This window comes from Manis javanica, chromosome 3 (genome assembly GCF_040802235.1).
Source record: "Manis javanica isolate MJ-LG chromosome 3, MJ_LKY, whole genome shotgun sequence".
NCBI classification, from domain to species: Eukaryota; Metazoa; Chordata; class Mammalia; order Pholidota; family Manidae; genus Manis; species Manis javanica.
In genome coordinates, this window is record NC_133158.1 from 82,574,647 (window position 1) to 82,580,646 (window position 6,000).

The 6,000-nt window shown below is 33.6% G+C and overlaps 1 long non-coding RNA gene across 1 annotated transcript in view; it reads left to right on the forward strand.

The window, feature by feature from the left end:
* Positions 1 to 4,420, forward strand: part of LOC140848417 (uncharacterized) — a 155,214-nt gene extending 150,794 nt beyond the window's left edge. Inside the window, exon 3 of the long non-coding RNA XR_012129246.1 lies at positions 3,382 to 4,420. This is a non-coding gene — a long non-coding RNA (uncharacterized lncRNA). The remainder of the gene's footprint in view (positions 1 to 3,381) is intronic.
* Positions 4,421 to 6,000: the final 1,580 nt, after the last annotated feature.

The following is a 6,000-nucleotide window of genomic DNA, read 5'->3' on the forward strand; positions in this document are numbered from 1 at the left end:
TTCTTTTTGGGTTGCAGACAGCCCTCCTGCTGTACATCCTCACATGGTCTTCCCACTGTGTCTGGGGGTAAGAGGAAGGAAGCAAGGTCTCTGACATCTCTTCTTAAAGTTGTGTTAATTCCCTCAAGAAGTCCAGCATCTCCTAGCTGAGGTCCAACAAGGGGATGTTTTACCTTCTTGTTTCAGCTCTCATACCATAAATAAGTATCTTTTTCACAGTCTGTGTAGTGCCCCACTGTGCTTTTTCTTGGTGACTTCACTTTTTAAATTGGTCCTTAAGTGTAGGGCTGAAGTACTGTCTAGTGTTCTTAAGTCCAGAAAGATCTGAACACAGCAATTTATGACAATTTAATTCACAGTAGCCTGAAACTGCAAACAACTCACATTTCTATCAAGATGTGAATGGAAAACAAATTGTACTATAGTCACACAATGCATTACTATCCTGCAATAAACATAGTATCAGTGATCAAGTGGGACAAATCTTGAACATTAAGCTGAGTAAAAATACCTGGACATAAAAGAGTATTTTATGTATAAATAATTTACATATTACAAAAGAGACAAAGTAATTTAATAGACCATTTAATAGAGAGCAAATTAATAACTGCCTCGGTTGAGGATTGAGAGATGGGATTGACTGCAAAATGTCCATGGGGAACTCTTGGGGATGGTGAAAATGGTCTGTATCATGTTTGTGGCAGTTTGAAGAGTACATACTTTTATCAAAACTCATCCAATTCTATAACCCAAATGGGTACATTTCATTGTACAGAGAGCTCAAATGCACACACCCACCTTTATATACCCTAGTATCTAACAGAGTGATTAATGTAGAATTAGTACTTAGGGTTTGTTGAAATGAATTTTCTTGAACTTCGGCCACTGCCAGCAAGATTTCATGAAATATATTTATTCCAAAGTAATCAGAAAAATGTATTTTTCCTGTGGAATGTCTTAGAGGATTTTCTGCACAGGTTTGGTGTCCACTGCTTTTGCTGTAATCTTGGGATACTTGCAAGTTTGCTTTAAGGATAAGCAGTCATGGACATCATGGGCCAGACTGTTGATTCAAGTTCCCTTAGAAACATTTTAGCTTTTGATCTGTTAGCCACCACTCACTGGCACATGAAAGTAACCACAAAAAAATCTTGTGGATAGAGTTTTTAAATCAGAAATCTCATTTGTTTTATTTACTAATTCCAATACCCAGTTCAGCACCTTCTCAATTTATTTGTGGCTACCTTCAAGGCCTTTGATACAATTAGCTTGGTTCCAGTAGAAACACCTTAAATCTGATCTGTTCTGCTCTGTGTGGCCAAAATGTCTTAATGGGCGATGTTTGAGAAATGCTTGAAATATTGTCTTCTGCAAAGGCTGTTCTTTGGTCATTTAAAATTTTTCCATTTTTATCTTTCTTTGTAGGTCTTTGCTCAAATCTGCATTCAACAGCCAACCAACACAATATCCACTTTTTCCCCAACCAAGTTGACTATTGTTAGTGTATGTTGATATGGAGTCTCTTTTTAATTTATCAAAGATTATAGTTTTGAAAATGTGTTGTGATGGCATAACAAAGGTCAGCAAAGATGAGGGTTCAATGCTGAAGACAGAAACTATTCTTGATATTAACTGCAGGAAGTGATTTAATAAAAGATTAAATGATTACACAATCGGACAGCGGTTGATAAGCTAGAAGCACATAGGCTAATAGAGTTTACCTGCTATTTTGTAAATAAAGACTTATTGGGACACAATCATGCTGCTTTCACACTGGTGAAGTTGAGTAGGTAGTACAGAGACATCTGACCCATAAAGTCTAGAAGTATTTCTTACCAGGCCTTTTATAGAAAAAATACACTGACCTTGGATTTAAAACCTTGCTCTGGAAACTAAGGCAAAAAACTGACCAGACTGCTTCTTGAAGGAATGGAGAGGGCTTTTCAATTTTTCATTTGCAATATTGGATAATTATAAAATAAGGTTTTTTTTAATGGTAACTTTCTAAAAGTCACTTTCAGTTAGGCCTTTCAGGGAAAGCAGAAACACAGTAAACATGAGTTTAGTTCAGTTTTTTTAGAAGAACTTAAGTGTAGTCCAACATTTTCCCTGAATGCACTCTAGTGATCTCTAGGAGGACAATAATCTTACATACCATCACCTAATAATAGTGGGCAAATCAATTTCTCCAAAATGACAAGTATGTAAATACACACTCACACACACACACACACACACACACACACACACACACATGTGTAAGCACACAGTCACACATGCATTCACATACAAATACACACACACAGAGGCATATTTTTTGCTTATCAAAAATAAGCCCTAAGCAAGTCAGCCCTGTGTATTCTTGCCTTTTACTCAGTTATCATGACATCCAACAAAAGCACAACATCCCAAAAGAAATGAGAAAGTTAAATCAAACTTGATCCTAACCAGAGATCTCCATCCACAGAGTATTTAATTTTCAAGACAGAAAGAAAAATGTTTATAATTTCTGCATGAGACTCAGAGACCCCCCCCCACCGTGAATTCAAATCCAATCTTTCTAATTTAATGCAAATGTGGGTATCTAAAATGCTATGTGTTTAAGTGGTTTTGAGTTAAGTAATGAAAAGTTTGAGCATTGTTCTCAGAGGAAACACTTTTGGCAGAGCTTCAAGGAAAGAATATGTGATTGTGGGGAGATTAGAAATTCCGATTGCATTAAGTTTTCATCCTTCTGTGGGATTGGCCTGTCGTCAATGTTGTGTCAAGATGAGTGACAAACCTGTATCTATAGCTTTTGTGAAAGCGTAAGATGGACAAGCTTGTACACTTTTAGTAATGTTTTATTTTCTTAGGTATCAGCTACAATAGCAATATTGAAACCAAATTTTTTACCCATTTTGTGTTCTTAGTTAAAGCACATAAAACTTTTATTATTATTTAAATAAATATTGACTACTTTCCAGTTTTTTAGTGAGATTGGTGAGTATAAGTAGAACACTAAGTTATTTTCTTTGCCTTTGAAAAAGATATAGTTTTGCTTTTAGTTTTTAAAAGGCAAACACTTTCAATTACTCAATTAGCAAATAGACCAATGTAGATGGTGCAATGATATTCTGTATCTGTTTTCCCAACTGCAGTCTGAGGGACTCTAAATTGAAAGCATGTATCCCAAATGATTTTACAATTAAAGGAAATAATTACATATGTAGACAAATAAGGGTTCCTCATTATATGGTATTTTTAAAGAATAATTCTATCCATTTTATGTAGAGGAACACTTTTGGTGGTTTTAAATACTATTATTGTAAAAGAGATAATAAATGTGTAACATCTCTAACATGCAGAAACTCAGTTTTCTTCATATTTCTATTTGATCAGTTTTATATTTCAGGTTTATGGAAGAAATACCGCCAAGGCAAAGAGACTACTTTTATGAATATAGTGTGCTTACTGAACTTGAAGTTTCCCAACAAAGAGCACACACAGATACTATGAACGTTTAATTTCAATATGAGAAATAAAGTCTTTAAAAATGTCACTGTTCTAAGAAGTGTCAAAAGAGAAAGGAAGAGGGTACTGTTGCCTATTTGCACCTGACTTCTGGAACTCTTCAGAAAAGTGATTTTGAGCCTTTGTGTCACGAAGCAAAAGTTGGAGTTCAGCCTCTAGTGAATCAACGCTGCATGTCTCCTGGTTCTCTGTCTACGTACCTGTTGAAGTATGTACGGTGGAGTGGCTTCCAGTAGTAGCATGGTATACAAAAGGGCAACCAAGTTGCCCTTTTCTCTATCAAACAATACTTAGGCTGACCATTTTACAAGTATGGCAGAGCAATAAAGGTGAGGAGTTTTTAATAAAAGGCAATATACCTACTATTGGGATTTCATTATCTCTGTAATAATTTCTAATTAATTTGATTCTCTACCTCTGATCTGCGTTTGATCGGTAAGGGTTACTTTTACAAAAAGCAAAGTTGACAGGAAAGGTAAAGAGGTTGTGATAAGGAATCTATACACATCTTAACAAGGATACTAAGCAACACAAAACATATCTGACAGAGTGAGAAAAGAAAGTATTGCCATTGATAATGGAAAATCAGCTGAATTCATCCAAAAGAAAAGTATTTTGACCAATCATTGGATTATGATGAAGGAATAATATGACTGAATAATATGGCCCTTGAATTATACTTGTATAGTACATATGCCTAGAGAACTTAAAACAACAAATAGAAAGAGAAATTCTTTATTATGGAAATACAAATATAAATTATGGAAATTGAATTGCTGTGGCCAAGTATAACAATGATTTCAGTGTATGTTACCAAAGTTTCCCTGAGAAATATTTTACTGATCACATTCTAATCACCAGTGATGCTGATCATTTCCAAAACATGTTGCGTACTATCTCATTTAATTCTTTTCTCATTCCATTTCATTTTCTTTCTTTCAGTTATATTGAAATATAATTGACTTTCATAAATATATCTTGTTTTAAATATTAGAACATGAAAACAATGTTTTCATACTTTTGTATGTATTGCAATTTCCTTTTTCTTAAAATTACCTATTCATATAGTTTTTCCATGGGAATCTTAATATTTAGCCACAGACTTGCAATCATTTTTATTTTTAAAAGTACCTTTTATTCTCATGCATATTAATTTTTAAGTTTACCAAATTATGAAGTAATATGAATAAAGTTATTTTAAAATTTCTGTGGTGCAGAAGTCAGATAGAAAATAATGATGCCTTTATCTATATTAGTATTAATTTTGTCTACATACATCAGAAATAACTTCAAGTCACATTGGTTATAAAGAGATATAGTTTGATTTTTCTGTCATATAAAACATAGTGACATAGACATGAAGTCATGGCAGTCACACATGTTTATAAGGGACCTAGATTAAATCCAAGTTCTGCTCTGCTGTTTAAAGGAAGGAACCCACACCCTATTCATTGAAGATATCTTTTGGGGACTTCACATTAATACTTTGGTGCGTTATATTACTTAATTTTCACTACTTTGTATGAGCTTTATTTGGTCACACTATATTTTCTTTACATATAAAGTTGCAATTAATTTGTTAATATTAAAAAAATTGTAGACTCATGAGGGAGAGTAGTCCATTTAGGGGGCTTATATAGGGGTTGAAGTGACTTGGACCCCATACTAACATTAAATGTCTTGTTTCTTTTACAGTTTACCAGAGTGATCTTTCACAGGATTGAAAAACAAAATTTTCCTATGTTAGAAAAGCTGACCCTCCTGAGACTAATATTATCTTGTTTAGTATGTCTTCTGTCCATGTATGAATTGTCTCTCCAAGTCCAGTCCCCTTTGTCTAGTCTCTCTCTACACATTGCTACCATTGTCCTTCTGGATCCACTAATCCTACCCCTAAGACATTAATTTCTTTGAGTGGACATAGTCTTGTGCTTCTACCATACTTTTCCTAATCAATTAAGATTTTTTTTTGATTTATTGAAGATTTTAGGTAGATTTTTTTACACAGCTCCTTTTACTTATTATTAAGTCTTGATACTAGAAACTCAGAGTAGGTAACTACTATAAACCAATGTGCCCCTAAAAACTCAGCTTTTAGAATCTAGTTGTACTGTTATGTTTCTAAAATGTTAAAGAGCTAACTGATTAATTCTTCTATGTGGGTACTTCAGTTTGTTCCTCTTCCTGAACAAAAAGTTCCCATGAAAACATTAAGCAATTATGCATGCTCAAAACCCAAACTGAGGATATGTTTAAATCATTTTTCTTTAGCTAGTTAGTTAATATTTTGAATTATAAATTCAAATATTTTTAAATAAATATTTTGTTTCTAATTCTAATAATTAGTATTCTGCTCTCAAATTTCTCCTTATACCTAACCTTTGCTTGCTTCTTACATTTATACTGAAATCTCTTTGTGTAGGATTTCATAATCCCACACAGGGAGCTTTGTAAAAGTCTCCTAATCACTACTTAATTATGACTTTT